The sequence below is a fragment of the Prionailurus bengalensis genome, chromosome A1, assembly GCF_016509475.1.
Source record: "Prionailurus bengalensis isolate Pbe53 chromosome A1, Fcat_Pben_1.1_paternal_pri, whole genome shotgun sequence".
NCBI classification, from domain to species: Eukaryota; Metazoa; Chordata; class Mammalia; order Carnivora; family Felidae; genus Prionailurus; species Prionailurus bengalensis.
In genome coordinates, this window is record NC_057343.1 from 77,374,836 (window position 1) to 77,395,188 (window position 20,353).

Sequence of the window (20,353 nt, forward strand, 5' to 3'; positions counted from 1 at the left end):
GGATCATGACTGAACTGAAATGGAGAGTCAGACGCTTAACCGACTGAACTATCCAGGCGCCCCAACATTTGCTTTATCTTTTATCTACACAAGTTATACATGAATGAGCTCTTGTTGGAAATAGTCAGGAAGTATTGATGAAACATGGTCCCCTTGGTCATTCTGTCTCCCAGAGGTAACATCTATTATACTTGATGCATAGTCCTCTAGGCTTTTTCTCGTATGTATTAAATATATTATTTTGTTTAACTTTTTAACTTAACCGTATGTCTTAGAGTCTTTGCCTGTCAGTGCATGTAGATTTAACCCATTTTTTTCAATGCTACGTACTATTTCAGAGTATACACACAGGCTTGTGACTGAGCTCTTTTCCCTTTACTTGTCTATTTATTCACCCAACGACAATGTATATGCCTTGCAGAGTTCCATTCTGGGGCTAGAGTTGGAGGAGCCCAGAGTCCTTGTTCAAGTCCATCATCTTTAAAAAAAAAAAATTGAAGTTTCTGCCCTCCCCACCCCCAAACCAATGCTGTGGGCTCACCTCCACTTTCTGTGTCGCTGAGTGGGGTGTGCGTTCGCAGAGGGAGTGGGGGACGGGGGGAAGGAAGGCATGAGGTGTCTCAGTAAGAGTGGTGGCCCCAGCAGCTTTGGAATGCTGACAGTCATTTGCCTCACCCTTTGAGAGCCTGACATATGGCAGAAAATATTGCTTTAAAGAATCACCTGCAGGAAATACTGCTTTAAAGATAATACCTGCATGATGTCTGAAGGCTGGTGCAAAACCGGATGCTATCAGAAATTTAAGTCTATGGTTTTCTTATTTGTTCGGATGAGTAGGGACTCAGCTCAGTTTTAAATAACTTGACTCTCCTTTCCATTGCTTAAGTTTATTTAATAAAAGTTGGTTCCACCCGGTAGTGGCGGGATTAAAATGCAAAGTCATGCGTGCTTAGAGTCAATTTATATCTGTGTGGAAAGTTATTATTATTTTTGCCTAAACAGGCTATATATCATGCTGGGCACTCCTACTGCCAAGAATCTGAGATCATTTTATTTGAGATGTGGTTCACCTTGGTTGGTCTCAGAAGCTCTGCAGGGCATTGGGGTGGGGTGGGGGGGAGATGTGCCCGTCCATGTTTTTGTGTGCATCTATTGTGAAAAACTTAGACATTGGAATAAAAACAAAACTTTATCTCAGATGAGAGGGAATAAGGTTCTTATTACTGTTACCCGGACCCCTTTGTCATTTCCACAATTAGAACTTATTTTAGAGACTTGCGTTTGGGTGCGCAGGAGTTGGCATAGGTAATTAACAATCCCCGCTTTCCCAAAGTCCAACAGAATGGCAGAAAAGTCACTTTAGTGCAAAGGCATAAACAATAAACACGGAAACAAAAAGGATAGGAGGAGGGACTGTGTCAGGTGAGGGATCAATTGGGAGCATTTTTACAAGTGGGAAAATGGAAGCGAAATGGTAACTAGTTGAATTAGGAGAAGGGGCAGAATCTGGAATCTTAGAATTTCTAGCAGGGGCGTCAAGAAGCAGCCAGCCAGTGGAAGCAGCAGGTGTGGCCGAGACCGGTCCGGGCTGAGAGAGGAGGAATAGTTGACCCTAGGAACAGTCACCCTTCTGGTTTCTTCTCTTGCTGCAGACTCTCCAGGAGACACAGCCCAGCAGGAGGTGGGGACGTGGAAACATGACAGATGCAGACACATAGCTTATGACAGAAATACGAATAAATTAGATTATATTACAAACCAATGTAATTTTGTTCACAAGATAACTTACTTTGGATCAAGGAATTACTTTATGCATATGATTGATGTTGTGTGTGTGTGTGTGTGTGTGTGTTGCGTGTGTGGTGTGGTGTGTGGTTTATGTGAGTGTATGTGTTGTGCATGTTGTATGTTGCGTGTGTTGTGTCTATTGCGTGTACTTGTGTGTGTGTTATGTTTGGTGTTTGTTGTGTATTGTGGGGGGGTATGTTGTGTGTGTGTTGTGCGTGGTGTGTGTGGTGTGTGGGGTGAGTGTGTTGTGTGTATTGCGGGTGGGGCGTGTGGTGTGGATGGCTTGTGCGTTGTGTATGTGGTATGTGTATATTGTGCATGGGGTGAGTGTTGTATATACTGTGTGTGTGGTGTGTGGTATATGTATGTTGTATGTGTTGTGTGTGTTGTGTAGATTGTGTGTAGTGTGTGGTGTGTATGTTGTGTGTAGTGTATGTGTGTTGTGTATATTGTGTGGGGTGAGTGTGTGTATGTATGGTGTGTGTGTTGTGTGTAGTAGTGTGTGTTGTGTGTGTGTTGTGCATGTTGTGTGTGGTGTGTATGTGGTGTGTGTACTGTGTGGGGTGAGTGTGTGATATGTATGGTGTGTGTGTTGCTTACGGCGTGTGTAGCATGTGTTGTGTGCGTGTTGGGGGCGGGGGATGTAGCATCTAAACGTTGCCACCCTTAACCCCTCACAGCTCTTCTCCAAGACCATTCTTTCCTCTCTTCTAAATTTTGAGGAGGGTACCTTTTGGGAGGAGCACTGGGTGTTGTATGGAAACCAATTTGACAATAAATTTCATATTAAAAAAAAATAAACAAATAAGCACAAGATCCACGTTTCCGCTCTTTCTTCCTCTAACTTCCCTGCCGTGGAAGTCAGGCTCACGCCTGCCGTCTCTGCGACGCCCATCCACCTTGACCTTATCAGTCCTTTGTCTTCTGCCCCTGTGGCCCGAACTGCCCTGGCATTTAGAGTGGGTGGTCTCGGATTGTTGTTTTACTCTCAGTTGTTTTCTCTTCAACTAGCACTTGTGTCCTACCATAAAAGTTTTGTTTTATTTTCTCTCACTTCCATGTTAAAAGGTGAGGCATATGTACTTTACCTCATTCTGTAGCAGCATGACTGTAGAACAGGAGGGCGGCCGTAGTTTTTAGCAGGCAGAGGCTGACCCAGATCATAGATTGCAGTTTGCTTTCGTGGACTCAGAGTGTAGCCCTGCATATGCGTGTGTTGATCAAGATCTCACTTGCTGGAGTTCGTATGCTTTTTTAGTAAAGTCCTCAACAGATCAGTTCTTTTTCTGCAGTGGTTTTATTTTTATTTATTTATTTATTTATTTATTTATTTATTTTACATTTATTTTTTATTTTTGAGAAACAGAGTGAGACAAAGCGTGAGCGGGGGAGGGGCAGAGAGAGGACACATAGAATCTGAAGCAGGCTCCAGGCTCTGAGCAAGCGGTCAGCACAGAGCCTGATGCGGGGCTCGAACCCACAAACTGTGAGATCATGACCTGAGCCGAAGTCGGACTCTCAACCGACTGAGCCACCCAGGTGCCCCTGCAGTCGTTTTATTTTAACATAATTTTAGATGTACCTAAAAGTTGCGCAGAGTACTGAAGTATCTTTTTAGATAATACATAAATATATGTGTTTTTGATTTAAAGTCAATACATTTAAAGTCAATGAATTTTACATCTGATTCCTTCCACTGCCAATCACCTTAGTTCCTCCCAAGTCAGAATCAAAATCTTCGAAACAGCCCTTTACAAAAGAATTTTTGTTCAGCCCACAGTTGTCACTATCAGTCCATAATTCTTTTGAATTCCACTTGAATACGGGCATACTTCAGAAATTCCCCCACCTGTAGTCTTCGGGACTACACTTTCTTACTTTAGGACCACGTGTAGGGTCAGAGTAGATGGATGTGCCTGGTGCTCAACTTCAGACACCCTCTTAACATGAATGAGTTCAGATCATACTCACCCCTGAGCGATCATGCCCTAGAACTGTACAGATTGTTGGTGTATGTCAGTACCTGAGATTTACACAATGTGACTGTTAGGTGTTTCACATAGTTTTTTAGCAGATCCGTGTCCTGCAGTTCTTTCGCTTGGATCCAACACACAGTCCTGTGAGTAAAGGAAACCACACAAATACTCTACGAGGTGCTTCCTCTACGAGGAAAAGCTCCATCGGGATAGACCTCAACAATACATAAATATATTTTTAACTTAAATGGAACAAAATTGTTTTGCAACTTTCCTTCCTTTATTCTAAAATATATGTGGATATTGTTACGTCAGGAAATACATACCTACATGATAATTCTTTTTTTTTATTTTTTAAACATTTTTATTCATTTTTGAGAGACAGAGAGAGACGGGTTGTGAGCAGGGCAGGGGCAGAGAGAGAGGGAGACACAGAATCCGAAGCAGGCTCCAGGCTCCGAGCTGTCAGCACAGAGCCGGATGCGGGGCTCGAACTCACAAACCGTGAGATCATGACCTGAGCCAAAGTTGGACTCTTAATCGACTGAGCCACCCAGGTGCCCCTCTATGATAATTCTTAATGTCTGCAGAGAAATTACAAATGGACCATAATTTGTATAACAGATTCCTTATTTAAGCTGTGTAGACATGTATGCTATTTATAATTTTTTTCCTATTTAACGAAACGTAGTGATGCTAATGTCGTTAAATAATTTGTATATTTCCCTGTGCATTTTCTTGGTGACGATTTCTAGGAGTTACCGAGTTGAGGGGTAAAGCATTTTTAAAGACTTCCCACGCCCTTGCCAGGTCACCCCGCAAAGCTTTTGTCTTCACACCAGCTGCACATGAAAGTGTTTGTTTCATTTGACTCCTAACCACATTGGACATTATCTTTTTCATGTTTTCACACTGGTTGCCAAAAACTGTGTTTTTCCTTTTCCACTGATTTGTATATATTTGGTGACTAGTGAGAGTGAACACTTTTTGTTTTGTTTTGGTTTGGTTTTTTTGTAAATGTTCAGTAACTTCCTATCAGATGTTAAGTAAATGAAACCCTCAAACCTTGGTGAGTGACAGAATGCTAGGTGTAGAAAGTGTCACAGAATGACCTGCAGGGCAGTGGGAAGCCTGGGGCTCTGGCAAATGGGATCTCAAGAAGCAAGAGTAGAAAAATGCATGAGCAGACTTTGGGAAACATTAAAAATGAAGAGCCTCCTTCCGGGCCAGCCTGAGCTTGAGGTGCTCAGAGGACACGTGGATGGAGATTTCCGGGGGCAGTTTGATATGCCCTCTGACCCTGGTTGACCAGCTCTCCAGCAATTCTGCCCCTTCACCTGTCTGACATTATGTGTCATCTGGGAAAATTATATACTGGATGGGAGGGTTTCCGTGAAAATTCATGACCACAAGCCCCACCTGGGCGACTCCGTACTCATGGTTCCACTACACTCTCTGAAATGGTTCCCACTTTTTCAACTCTTCTTGAAATTCATTAAAAAATTTGTGCATGTGTGTTTATTTTGAGAGAGAGAGAGAGACAGACAGAGCACAAGCAGAGAAGGGGCAGAGAGAGAAGGAGAGGGAGAACCCCAAGCACTGCCAGTGCAGGGCCTGATGTGGGGCTCCATCCTGCAGACTGCGAGATCCTGACCTGTGCCGAAATCAAGAGCTCAATCAACTGCGCCACCCAGGTCCCCCTCGAAATTCTTAGATCTCTTCCTCTCCACGTCCCTCTCTTTTCGCTGTCAACCTTGACTTCCAAGCAACTAGATGGGCAAACCCTCATCTCTCCTTCTCCCGAGTCCCACACCCGTCTGGCCCTATTGCCTGTTGTAGGAGTGAGACATCACTGCTCTTCCTCAAGGGCAAGCTGCTTCCTTTCCATCTGCACTATCTGCCTGCTCCTGCCTGCTGCAGGGGGCTGCTTCTGAAGTTAGTCTCTCCCTCTGCTTTGCATCATCTATTTCTTCTACTTTATGGCCTCATTCCCAAGGGCACCCAAACAGGCTGTTTTGTTTCCCACCTTTAAAAGGACCTTTTAGGCTAGTAAGCAGGTGGAAGAGGTTTGTCATCAAAAAATTAAAAATAGAGCTACCCTAGGACCCAGGATTTGCACTGCTGGGTATTCATCCAAAAGATATAAAAATGCTGATTCTAAGGGGCACGGGCACCCCAATGTTTATAGCAGCCCTATCAACAATAGCCAAATTATGGAAAGAGCCCAAATGTCCATTGACTGACGAATGGATAAAGAAGATGTGGATACTACTCGATGATGAAAAAGAGTGAAATCTTGCCATTTGCAACAACGTGGATGAAGTGGAGGGTATTATGCTAAGTGAAATAAGTCAGCCAGAGAAAGAGGAATATCATATGATTTCACTCATTTGTGGAACTGAAGAAACAAAACGGATGACCATAGGGGAAGGGAAGGAAAAATATGGTAAAAACAGAGAAGGAGGCAAACCATAAGATACTCTTAAATACGGAGAACAAACTGAGGGCTGCTGGACGGCAGGTGGGTGGGTGGATCAGATGGGTGATGGGCATTAAGGAGGGCACTTGTTGGGATGAGCACTGGGGGTTATATGGAAGTGGTGAATCCCTGGGTTCTACTCCTGAAATCATTATTATGCTATATGTTAACTAACTTGGATTTAAATAAAAATTTTAAAACGTTGTATAAAAAAATACTCTTGTAGCTACAATACCATTTCTCTGCTGTTTCCAGGCAAAGCTTCCTGAAACATGTCCACATGTGTTACTGTAGTCTTCTCCATCGCTTTTTAAAATGCGAGGTATAATGTAAAAAAAATAAAGAAATAAAATGTGAGCTATAATGTAAAATATAACAGGCATGTAAGAGTACATAAAACACAACTGTATTTGTTTATATATAAATGTATGTGCTAGTTATATAAATATGTGTTTAGAGATTGATGTCTAGACTACAACATCACCTGCACCTTAGAAACCCCCTTAGAAATTCCTGAGTCGCACATCCTTGCCCCCATGGAAATAACCACTTTTTAAAGCCTTGGGCTAATCATCTCTTTCTTTATGGTTTTCCCAGCTTTGTATGTCTCCCTAAACTACATTATGTATTTTCTAGTTTGTCTGTTATATGGGACATATCATTGTATGCATCCTAAACTGGTTTGTTTTTTGTTTTGGGGCCTTTTCTTTTGGTTTGGTTTTGTTTTTGCTCAACATTATTGAATTTCTATTGTGTTGATGTGGGTATCTGAATTATGTTCAAAGTAGAGTATGACATTACATGGATATATCCAGACTATGTATCTTTTGTACACTTGAAGGACATTGATGTTGTTTCCAGTCTTTCTCTCTTTTGTTAACACGAAACATGCTGCTGTGAATAGTGTTGTAGGCAACTTACTACAAGAGATTATCTAGGGATTTAAGTGGTGGGTAGTAAGTTTGTACGTTCTCAGGCTAACTGGATATGGCCAATTTTTCTTGAAGGTCGTTATACAAAGTACGTTGCCCAAAGCATTCTCTGAGTGTTTCCACTGCTCCATACTCTTGGCAACCTTAGCATCAGCAGGCTTCTTAATTTTCCAGCTGTTCAATATGAAATGCTGATTCACTATGGTTCTAATGTGTATTTCCCATATTGCTAATAAGGTTAATCGTCTTTCTAAAAAATGTTTATTTATTGAGAGAGAGAGAGAGAGAGAGAGAGAGAGAATGAGTGTGCTCAGAGGAGGGGCAGAGACAGAAAGGGAGGGAACCCCAAGCAGGCTCCACACTCAGCAACAAGCCCAAGCCCGAGGTGTGGGCACTTGATCTCACACCCCTGAGATCATGACTTGAACCCAAATCCAGAGTCAGATGCTTAACCGCAGGTGCCCCAAGGTTAATTATCTTTTCAAATGTTTACTGACCATCTAAGTTTGTTCTTTTGTAAAATTCCTTGTTTGCATCTTCTTGGTTGTTTGTCTTTTCTTATTGAATAATGCGAGTTCTTTTTATCCAATAGTATCCATAATATTATATATATTGTATATATACCCTGAGCCACTTTATGTCTTATATTTTTACATTCTTTGTGGCATCTTTTTATGAGCAAGTTGTCATTGATTTAAATATAGTCCAATTTATCAATCTTATATTTTATGATAAATGCTTTTTGTGTCTTGTTTAAAAATGTTTTTTTTTTTTTACATTTGTTTATATTTGAGAAGGAGAGAGAGAGACAGAGCATGAGCGAGGGAGGGGCATAGAGAGAGGGAGACGCAGAATCCAAAGTGGGCTCCAGGCTCTGAGCTGTCAGCACAGAGCCCTACGTGGGGCTCCAACCCATGAACCGTGAGATCATGACCTGGGCCGAAGTCAGACGCTCAACTGACTGAACCACCCAGACGCCCCTCGTGTCTTGTTTAAGAAAAAAAAAAAATCGTTGCTTACCTCAGGGTCATAAATACCTTCCATATTTCTCTTAGTGTTTCAAAATTGTGCCTTTTACAACTAAGCTGAGATTTCTCAAATACAAAGGAGGCGAATGGTCCAGTTGCAATGCAAAGATTGGGCTTTTACAAGTTCCGTTACGTGCTGAAATGGTCAAGGTCTACAATTAATCAGTAACTTGATTGTACAGCTAGAAAGTGCAAGGACTCAGAAGACTGCATCTCTTCCCCACTGCACCGTGACTGTCGTCTTACGGTACCAGTTCTTCTAATCGCTTATTTACTACCATTTTGCTCTTCATTTCTTCTTTCCTCTCAAATGTTCCATCTGGATCGCTTTTTTCTGCCTTTATGCATTTCTGGAGGAGTGGACCGTCAGTGGCAACTTCTCGGTCCTTGAAAATATTTCTACTTTGCCCTTGTTCTTAAAAGGTATTTTCGCTGGTCTACAATTTTACGGCGACGGTCGTTTTGTGACGGTACCATTCTATTGTCCTCTGGCCTCCATGGTTCCTGTTGAGAAACCATCTGAAACCCTAACTTTAGGGTTTTGCATCTTTTATTAAGGACAATCTGTTTTCTTCCAGTGCCTCTCTTTTTAACCTGTTTTTCTCTCTGTCATTGATGCCCTTTAGTTTTTCTACAATATGGCCAGGTATAGATGTCTTTTTCTTTATGGGGTTTATATGTACTAAATATTCCTCTGTGTGTGTGCGTGTGTGTGTGTGTGTGTGTGTATTAGTATATATTTGTATATATATTTAATATATGTTAGTATGTATATTAATATATATATATTTCTCTTTCCTTACTTCTCTTTCATATTTTACAGGAAATGGTAACAGGCATAGATGGAGCAAAGTGGCAAGGTATAAGAGTGTTTCGGAGTGAAGAGTATGTGGTTACTCCAGCAAAGCCGAGAGGAGGCTTGCGTGGCCCATGCTCACAGAGTGAAGGGGCAGGTGCGAGATGAAGCAGAGACATGGGCGGCTACAGGTTGTTCAGGGTCTGTAGCCAAAAAGCAGTGGCAACCACTGGAGGGTTTACAGCGATGGTGAGAGGATCAGATCTGTGTATGGAGAAACTCTTTTGGCTTTTGGAAGAGAGAATAGAGCGGAAGGAGCCCAGATGAGAGGTCAGGAGACTAATTAAGAGGCTACTGTAGTGTCCAGGCAAGGAACGCCAGCTTGTCCTAAGGTGCCGGGAGTCGAGATGAAGAGAACGAAGTAGAACCAGAGATATCTAGGAGACAAAAATCAACACAGGTCTGCGTTTTGGAAGTTCTGGCCAGAGGATGAGGACGAAACAGAAATCAAGCTCATGCTATGACACAGAAAGAATATGAGAAGTCATTATTTTCAGACCGTATCCCTAGGGAATCTCAAATCAACTAAAAATCTATTTGCCTTAGGGAAGTTATTTATGAGACTGAATTTTCCCTGTGTACCTCACTCTCTGGGCAGCTGTCTCCCCTCTGTTCTCTCCTCGGACCTTTTGTCTCTTGCCCAGACTCTTGTCAACCTCACTATCCACTCATGACCGTGCTAAAAGCAGCCAGGAGGGGAAATGCACATGCCACCCTCACCACACCTGCTCACTCCCTCATGGTCCATCTTTCCCCCTGTTTCTGCAGATGAACTGTCCACACCAGGACCACGCCCTCCAGCTGTGCCCTGGCTTCTATTCCCTTTGCCCCCTCAAATCCCTTTCTCTCCGCATCATCATTTTCCCACCCTATCAGAACATCCCCATCAGTATAAAAATATGATGTGATTTTTCTCATTTAAAACAGACCCTCGGAGCCCACGTGCCTACCCAGCCACAACTCCACTTCTCTTCTGTTTGCAGTTGTACTTCTCAAGAGAGTTGTCCATGGCCACTGCCTATGGTTTTTCCCTTCCCGTTCTCCCTTGAATACGCTTACTAGGCCTCTGCTCCCTACTCCAACCACCACTGGACCTGCCGTCATTAAGGTCAAAAGTGGTAGTCATGTTGCTAAATCCGTGTGGACCGTGGCCAGTGACTGAATGAGTGGCCCGGGGGTATAAATGCCTGTCCCTGCCTCAAAGTAGGACGAACTCTGTGTGCAAGCTCCACTTCCAAGCCTCCGGGTGGGACCATACTAGAGCCCATCTCTAGGAAACCACATTGGCGCTTGACCTTCCTCCTGCTCTGTCCCACTTCCGTGCTCCCCTTGTCTCAGGATCACTACGTACACCTCTTGAACCCGGATCCTCCCTCAGGTTCTGCTTCCAGCAGCCCAGTGCAAGACAGTTCCTCTGTGCCTCGTCCCCAGATGTCCAGGGAAGGCTTTCCACATCTGTGTCAAATATTAAATGCTCCTACTATCGTAATTAACCTCGGCCAAGATGCTGGTCTATCTCGTGTCTGAAATTTTTAGTTAAGTTCTGCCTAAGTCCTTCCGTCTCCCTGACCTAGTTTTACTCAGATGAGGATATCTTACTATTAAAATTTTAGGTAGCCTCCAGCACTGTTCCCCGTAATTAACACAGATCTGGCACATGGAAGGCATTCAATACATATTTTGAATGAAGGAATTATTTCACTCAACCCTCTGATGGGCTGTACCCATTTGCCTCACAGTGCCCTTATTTTGGTTCGTCTTCTACTTCCTAAGATCTATAGCCTTGAATAGATGCTGGTTTCTGCTTCTTCAGAAGTGGGGCAGAAACCAAAAAGACAAATCTTCTCTTGTTCTGAAAGATAAGCTCCTTGAGAATACGGAAGGGGTTTAGCACAGATGTCTTCTTACAAGGCTTTCGTGGTTGGGAGGAGACTTAATGGCCCTTGATGCCAGCCACTTCTTGTTCTAATCTTTCCATCACGTGATGCGGCCACACAGGCGTGGACCCGACGCGGGCATGCAGTGAGATAATAAATATTAGTGTTCCAAGCCACCAAATTTTGAGGTCATGCCTTAGCATGGATACTAACAGTCTTACAGTGACCTAGTAAGACGCTTGCGTCTGCTCTCAGGGAAGCCTTTGGATTTCAGAGATGTAAGATCAGAAGTCATTCTGAACAGAAAGTTCAGGAATGGGAAAGAGCAGAGATCCAAGGGGACACTGATTAAAGACCAAAGTCAGATTGGAAACTAGTTTTAGGCAAACAAGAGCTACTCCAATGTTGATTAAAAAAAAAAAAAAATCAGCCCTGGGGCGCCTGGGTGGTTCAGTCGGTTGAGCATCAGACTTCGGCTCAGGTCATGATCTTGAGGTTCGAGCCCCACGTCGGGCTCTGTGCTGACAGCTCGGAGCCTGGTGCCTGCTTCCCATTCTGTGTCTCCCTCTCTCTCTGCCCCTCCCCCTCTCATGTTCTGTTTCTCTCTCTTTCTGTCAAAAATAAACATTAAAAAAAAATCAGCCCTTTCATAGTCAAGCGACCTTCATACCACATATTCTAAGTTAAAAAACTAACAATGAGATCCTTGTGTTTTGCTTCCCTAGATAAGCACTGTTGTGATTTGTTTGTAGAACCTAAATGGTTTCCTGAACAGACACTGTAACCTTTCAAAAATGCGTATTTCTAATACTCTATAAAATGCCTTTTCCCCCCCTTAAGCGTGTACTAACTTTTGACTACAGCTGCATTTTCTCCTATCTTCTAGGGTCAGGATGTCCCATCTTTCCTGTTTGTGTGAAACCCCTCCTTTTTGTGATGACGGGTGGGTGGGGAAGAAGTCTTGGAGGGGTGTCGTAGTCTGTGGTCTTTTTTCCCAAAGGGTATAAAATAAGACGATGAGGGAAATACCCTTAATTGAAATGGATACGTTGATAACATGTCAAGGCACGTTAGAGACTGACACTCTTGAAGTGAAAAAATGAGGAAGTGTGTAATCTTACAAGTAAGCTCAGCTTTATTATTTGTAAGTATAGGGACAAAATAATTTCTTTATATATGGGTCAGGGGTGGTAACAGTATCACAGAAAAACAAATCTCCTTTTTGCAGCCCATCTCGTAGAGCATGACTTCGGGCTGAATTCTGGATGAGATGTTTGGAAATTGTGCAGGACTCAGACCTACCTTCCGTTTGCAAACTGGGTATCCGGCATCCCTGCCTCCTGTCTACTAAATGCCAGTAGCTCCCCTTTAATAGTTGTAGAAATCAGAAAATACTCCCACAAATATTCCACTCTGGAAATCACTGCTCTGTTACTGTCTCTGAAATTCATCGTCAAGCCCTGCCATGCGTTACATGTGATGAGTCCTTGAGCAAGACTCCCCCCCTCAGCTCAGGAAAGGAGAAGACTTACCGAAGTCAATCAGTGCATTGTATTCTCTGATGACAATGGTTGCTTTAGGGTACCTGAGTCACTTGGAGCCTATGACGCCTAAGGGAGTTTTAGCTTATCGTCTTCAGAAGGAGACTCTGGTCTTCCCGGGCCACTTGAATGAGAGGTTGTAGGCTGTGGGGCTGCCAGAGTCATTTTGCACCTTTTGGAGCCCAGTAAAAATCAACCCAGGGGAATGCACAGTGACTCTGGGCTACCTATAGATGGTTCTTTCCATGCAATAACTCCTGCTAGCCTGGAGGAGGAGGACACTATATTTCTACTTTACGGTTAGTTGGAGGGTGCCTCACAGCACGGTCCAGGAAGAAGTTGTATATGCAGTCTGTGGTCCCAGTACTTTCATAGACTATTTTTATTGTGCTGCCTTTATCCCTGAGCCAGTTATGTGTCCCCAAGGCTACATCCTGTACCCTTATGGGAGGGAAGGAAAGGCAGGGTGAACACACAGGTGCACAAAAACACTTTCCCAGTCCTAATTATCTTGTTGGTTGTCTGTCTCCCCCCACTAGAATCTAATGTCCATAAGGGACAAGAATTTTCACCTGTTTTGCTCACCGCTGTATTCCCGGTGCCTAGCACAGTGCCACAGAGCGAGGAGGGAAAGGTAAGTCTTGGTTTCCTGCTTTTCTGTATTTGCCACCTAAATGGTATTGATATTTACTCATATTCACTCCCTTTCTGTTTTTTAACTTTTTATCGTAGCATATTTCAAGTATCTATAATGCAGAGGAAATATAAATCCTGTAATTCCTGTTTACCTGTCTCCACTCTCCCTTTCTGCCCCTCTCACTAGGTTATGTTAAGTAAAATCCCAGAGACTTGCACACACTCCTTGTAGCAACTTCTCTTGTTTCTGGGATACTACTTGTTTATTTCTCTTTTCTTTCTAGCCACCCCTTCTTAGTCTCTGATCTTATGGGGAGCTCTGTCCTTGGATGGCTTGCTGGAGTTGTCTCACCTTGGGGCAGGGACGTGGGTCTTGATTATTTCTCTGCACTCCTGGACGTCATGGAGTCAGGGCTGTTCTGGGGGCGGGGGTCCAGGGAAACATGCACTTGGGCGACGCCCTCTTCAGCGGACGTAGGGTGACTATATGGCTCACAGCGCCCATGACAGTCTACTCCTCGTGCTAGTGTATGCATTACCTTCAGGGACTAGTTCTGGGCACAGCCTCCTCAAGACTTTGCCTGGCCCCTTTTCTTAGAAGTCGTAAGAGGGAGGTTGGTAGGACGTGTCTTTGTCCATTCAGACTGCTACAGCCCAATCCCATAGACTGGGGGCCTAATGCACAGCAGAATTCTATTTCTCACAGTTCTGGAGGCTGGGAGTCCGAGACCAAGGCTCCAGCGGATGTCTGGTTCAGGGACGTGGCCGATTTCTCGCTGTGCCCCCGTGGTGGGAGGGGCGAGGGAGCTCGGTGAGGTCTCTCTTAGAAGGCACTAATCCTATTCAGCAAGGTGCCACCCTCGCAACCCAATCACCCCTCAAAGGCCTCACGTCCTAACACCATCACACTGAAGGGTAGGTTTCAACATGTGAATTTGGGGGACACAGACTTTCAGTCCGCAGCGGGATCACACACAGACTCTGCAGATCTCGAAATTGCGAGTGCCAGTCATTGTCTCCTCCTCTGTTACCGGTTCCGGCTGGGCTCCCCGTCAACCCGCACCTCTGCCCGGACAGGTAGCTTGCCTGGTGAAGTGACCTGCATTTCCGAGAGGGTCACGCCCTTGCTCACGGCCCCCTTCTTAGGCTGTGGTTTAGTATACTAAAGGTATACTTACCTTTAATACCTTTAGTATATTGGTCATGAGAGCACTGAGAGCCACCCAGTGGATTACGCGGGCACCAAATTTATTCTTCGTAGCGCCCCCCTGTGTCAAAGCAGGGCACTGCCTCTTTATGATCAGGGGCAAGGCTCAATCCCTGTGCCAGGATGATCGCACATCCTCAGTCTTCTTGCCTGACGGATTTAGGGCATGATGAGATTAAAGTGCCCAGGCGTGGGGCACCTGGGTGGCTCAGTTTGGCGTCTGGTTTTTGGTTTTGGCTCAGGTCATGATCTCGAGGTTCGTGAGTTAGAGCTCTGCAACGGGTTCTGCACTGGCGGTGCAGAGCCTGCTTGGGATTCTCTCTCTCTCTCTCTCTCTCTCTCTCTCTCTCTCAAAATAAATAAATGAACTTTAAAAATAAATGAATAAAAGCATGTAAAGTGCCCAGACGCTTCTGTTCTTGAATATCCCACTTTTCCAGTACATGCTTTCTGTAGAGCTCCTTGGCAAAGGATGATGGGAATCATTACTGTATTTACTTGCCACGGGGACTCCTGAGGACCTGACCTCCCATTAATTAGCGGGTTCTGGGTCAGAAGACTGGCTCAGGGATTGAGATATATTTCATCACTTCTTCCACCCCCAGTGCCAACAGTTCTGGCATTTCAGCCTTACTTAGTGTGGACCATAATTTTCTCCAAAGCTCCAGGAGTCATCCCATCAGCATGACGCAGCCATTTCCTGGGGTCCTTGCCAGGGTGGCCAGCCACATGTTGCAGTACACAGCTCCTGTATAAACCAACTCTCCCCATCCAACCTCTTCTCCCGCCCCTTTTGATGCATCACCCTCAAGATCCAGCCCCGTAAACAGTCTCCAGCTTGGCTGGTCCACGTGGGCTGGACCCTTGGGGCTTAGTCCCTCTCCTCCCCCAGTGTGTCCTACCCTGTGTTGTCTGCCCCCAACTCCAGGTATCGGTCCCGTGGGAGGGGGGAGGGGGGGTAGATCCTGTGTTGTCTTGCAGTGTGGAGACCTCTCTGCCTCATGTTCCAACAAGGGATGAGTGCAGCCTCAACAGGGAGGACGGGGAGGACGGAGCCATCTGGATCCCACCCCCCCCACCACCACCCCCACCCTGCCTCCCGCACGGCTCTGCATGGGGTTTCCAGGTTTAGCCATCAGCATTAACTCTGATGTCTCCATTCAAATTGTAGGGTCCCACTCATCCCAGCAAGGCCCATGGCACTGATTAGCAGATCCACCAGGACTGAGCATTCAGATTATTTGGAGCATTGCTGTCCTCATAATCAGGTCCTGCTCCAGCTATAGGAGATAAGGATCTCTTCAGATTCTACCCTCAAGGCTCTCTAACTTTCACGCCTTGCTTCCTGTGGTGATTCACAGCCTCCCGGGCCTCACAGGGGTGTTCTCTAGCAGGTCAGTGACTCAGCAAAAGCCACTGGTTACATTGTTCTCCTGAGTCTTTCAAAAGCCTGAGTGTTACACCTGCCAGTGCATGCTGCCCTCCTCTCATCCACCCCAGTTCATCACCAGTCAACACCAGTGACCATCGTGCTCCTCCAGAGAGCCAGCCAGTGTCCAGGCTTCACTGCCCACCACGGCTGGGTCTTCATTTCCAGTCCGCAGGTGGATGATCCAGCTCTCCAGTTCGATTTTAGAGTCTACACTGGGGCCACCAGCCTCTCTTCCTGAACTCCTCTTGGTCCCAAGCCCTACATCCATACTGTGCCTTAACTGCCTGCCCAGCCCCGCATGCTACAGACTCGGGCTTCTGTCCTCCCGTCTCCCTGCTCTGTTATGACAGCCCGTCTGGGAGTGCACATGGGCCACCTTCCTGTGGGTTTCCTACTTTTTGTCTCAGTATCCCATTTTTCTCTCTCCTTCCACGTCCGGAACACGGTCCATCATCGTCACTGCTGCCGAGGATGCTTTTCTCAAGTACAGATCTTTATTCTCGCGGGAACACTTACTGAGCACTTGCAGTGCCCCTGCCTCGATTATTTTCCAGACGTAGCGTGGTGACCGAAACAGATAAAGTCCCCGCTGCCATGGAACTTGACATTTTAGTGGGGGAGAGACAGGCAGTAACCATGAAGAAATGGGGAAGCGAATAGGTAAAAATAAATATTAGTGAGTGATCATTGCTGTGGCAAGGATTAGCAGAGTATAATGGAGTGCTGACATGGCTGCCGTGTAGTAATATCCACCGCCCCACTGAATACCACCACCGGCTTCCCATTGTCCTCTGCGTGTGGTTCAGACTCTGGCTTGGCACGGAAGAATGCTGTGGGGACGAGTCCCCAGCCCCTAGTGAGGATCCGATAGGGGTTCTTCTGGTTCCCTGGGTTCCAGCATTCCTGTGGGAGGCTTTTCCTGGAGGGTGAGGCTGTGTGTCCTGTGTCCCCCCTTCCCCCTCTTCTCTTCCTTCCCTCACCCTCCCGGGATCCCTGGTGCCGGAACAATATTGCTTATGAGCCGAAGCAACAAAAGCCAGCTGCCTCAGCAGGTTTATTCTTATCAGTGACTGAACCCAGACAATTAACAATCCATTTCAGTGGTGACTTTGGCCATTCTTTTTGGGAAATGCTGAATGGGACGTGGCTTTTGGGAGGAGAGATTCTTTTTCAAACAGGGAGATGCCATGCTCGTTTCTACTGACCCCTGTTGTCACCAGGGAGTGGTTTTGTCGCCTTGTATTTAGCATTGGCCCCTCCTAGCCCAGCACCCCTCTCTAATCTGCATCACTGGGGTTATGCTAGGAGCGTGAAAACTAAATGGAACCAGAATGCAACCAAGCATGTTATCAGTGGGCCCCGTGTCATGGCTCATGATGCCTGGATGACCCCAGTTCTCACCAGGAACCGTGCCTTCATTTCCCTGCACTCAGGGCTGGTGGGCGCCTATGCAGAAGGGAGCAGAATTTCCCCTTCCCTCAGAAAGGGAAGCTTCTGGCAATCCTGCCTGGGCAGGTGCCTATCTTTGCTAGTTTATCAGGGCCCCTAGTCACTCGTCTGCAGACATTGGTGACTGATTCTCTAAATACCCCCGATGTCCAGCCAGAGCGCGTCTTTTCCTCCAGCCTCCTCTTTCCCCTTTTGTTCCTGCGTTATTTCTCCCTCACCTTTCCTGCAAGGCCCCTTCTCCCTCCCTGCCTTCTCCCTCCCGCAGTCTCTCGTCACTGATCGGCTCCGCCTCCCCCTAGCGGCGGGTCCGGGAAGTCACTCGCTGCAGCCGGCTTACCTGCGCTGCGGGTGCAGAGGGCAGAGACCCCAAAGCAGAAACAAGCATGCATCACCCAGAGGAGGTTCATCTGTCATTTTTAACCACAACAGACAGCCCCATCGCGAATAGTGAGATGTCTGTCCTTCCTTATGGGATTTCAATACACCCGCAAAAACTTACAACTCTATATATCAGACTTCATAACATGTACCATAAAGCCTTAGGTATTTTTCTCTTATTATACATAAAGTATAGAGACTCTTTTTAAAAATTTTATAAAAATGTTTGCATTTACTTTTGAGGGAGAGAAAGAAAGTATGAGCGGGGAGGGACAGAGGGAGACACAGAATCTGGAGCAGGTTCCAGGCTCTGAGCTGCCAGCACAGAGCCCTGCCGCCCCCCAATTCATGAACGCTGAGATCATGACCTGAACCGAAGCCGAAGCCGGATGTTTCACCTACTGAGCCACCCAAGCGCCCCGAGAACCGACTGAGGGTTGCTGGAGGGGAGGTGGGTGGGGGATGGGCATCAGGGAGGGGACTTGTTGGGATGAGCACTGGGTGTTCATCTGTAAGTGACCAATCACTGAATTCTACTCCTGAAACCAATATTACACTGTATGTTAACTAACTTGGATTTGAGTAAAATTTAAAAAAAATAAGTAAATTAAAAATGTATAAAAGTATGATCGATGAAAAGTAAAAAGGTTTAATGTGAATATTTATATCTGAATTGCATTGTTAAACGAAATAGATCCTGTAGGATTGACCTTGGTCATATTGATTGCCCTTTGAGTGGACTTACCATGCTTTACTGAAAAAACTGGGTAACACTAGACCTTATGTCTGTATATCTGAGGCTGACAAAAGTCTTAAGAAAGACAGGGTGAGCCACACGATCTAAAAAAGGCTAGGAAGACCCTGCTATGCCCGAAAATTTTACCCCGTGTCACTCAGCACGAAATGATAGAATCACCTGGGACTAAAATCAAATGTGCATATTGATGGGCAGATGTCCTTAAAGTCAATTAACTATCAGCTTCTTCTCCTTTGCATGGTTAAACCTCTGACAGACAGACGGACTCCGAGCCCCTGGAAAGTGATGGGAAAACGGTACCATAAGGAGCTGGGTCAATGCTCACACCACGGGACCCTAAAAGACAGAATGACAAGTCAGGGCTGAGCGTGGGGGCACCTTCTAGGAGGCAGAACAAGAGTGTGAATAGCTTTACCTCCAGCTCCCCCTGGGCACAGCTTCGGAAAGTTGGTATTTCATGAGTCCTTAAGAAAATTTCTCTCCCCCAAATGCCATTGGTGTGGCTCAGGAGCTGAAAGAAAGACCTTCGTTTCTTATTTTAGCTCCCTGTGAACTCCTCAGCCCTCCAAACAGCATGGTGAGGTGGGCGCTCTTATACTACTCGTGGCTCAGATAAACTGAGACACAGAGAAGTTAAGGGACTTGCTCATTAGAGTCACTTAGCCGGTGGGCAAGAGGGCAGATTCCAGCCCTCAATCTGGCCAGCACTCTTGCGCCCCAGCACGCAGTGGGTCTCCCATTGCAGGGGCGTGTGGCCACACCCAAGCATGAGCTTTTGTGACTGCGGGACATGAAGCCAGATGCCTCAAGTAGGTTGCAGTGGATCTTACCAAGATCTTTTAGGCGACGCTGGCTATGAGTGCTGTTAGGTCTGAAAGAAGATGGTTCCGGACTGACACTTAATTTAGCACACAATTCAATCTTATCCTTCAGGAGTCTAAGCGGATTCTATACCAATGAGTTGGAATCTGGCTGGCCTCAATTTCTATGGGTTTGCATGGTCCCCCTCACCGATGGGCACCAATTTCATTAATTGCTTTATGGAAAACAAAGACAATAAGATTTCTTTTTATTTTTTTAACTTCTATTTATTTTTGAGAGATAGAGAGAGGCAGAGCATGAATGAGGGAGGAGCAGAGAGAGAGGGAGACACAGAATCCCAAGCAGGCTCCAGGCTCTGAGATGTCAGCACAGAGCCCGATGCAGGGCTCAAACCCACAAACTGTGAGATCATGACCTGAGCCGAAGTTGGACGCTTAAGAGACTGAGCTACCCAGGTGCCCCCACAATAAGATTTATTTAAGCTAGTCTTTTCACGGTGGGTTAAGTGTTTCAAAAATGATCATTTTAAAAATTTGACAGCAGCAGAAGCTGGGAGAACTCATAGTTTGTGGCCTTGACTGTATTTCAGTATGTAGCGTATTATTCTGGTGGGGCCGATGAAAGATGGAGAAAAAAAAAAACATTCTAACGCCGAAACCCAAACTTCCTTTGCACATGCAGGCAATCCATGGAATTAAAACAACAATTAAAAAAAGCTCAAACTCACTCTAGTTATAGTGATTTTTTTATGCTTTTTTTTTTTTTTTTTTGCCCCCAACTGTGATTTTATCTGTTAGCATAAAGCCGAGTGGTTAGATGGTTACCAAGGGTAGGAGATCTAATTCCAGATCAACCAGCGAAAGCTAGGGAGATTTAACTACTGACATCTGCAAGGCCCAAATAAGACCCGTGTTGCTTCGATGATGCAACATCCCCTACCGTATTTCTGAAAATGTGCTCCATTGTCACATAGTAAAAGTAAACATTGGGTTGGTGCCCAGGGATGTTGGTTCTCTGGAAAAAATGATTCCAGCTCCTCTGTTCTTTACAAACAACTTAAGTAAACCTATGAAATGAGACTCTAGCTCTTTCGATTCTGATTACCGGTCCTTCTAAGATTTCGTCCATTCGGAATGGATGAGGAGATCAATGATATCTTTGGAAAGACTGTAAGTCCGGACCAGGGGGGGCAGGT

General features: G+C 45.5%; 1 long non-coding RNA gene across 3 annotated transcripts in view; it reads left to right on the forward strand.

The window, feature by feature from the left end:
• The window catches only part of LOC122484814, a 222,102-nt gene that overhangs the window by 19,989 nt on the left and 181,760 nt on the right, over positions 1-20,353 (forward strand). For all 3 annotated transcript variants that reach the window (XR_006297723.1, XR_006297720.1, XR_006297722.1), the window contains exon 2: positions 13,017-13,111. This is a non-coding gene — a long non-coding RNA (uncharacterized LOC122484814). The remainder of the gene's footprint in view (positions 1-13,016; positions 13,112-20,353) is intronic.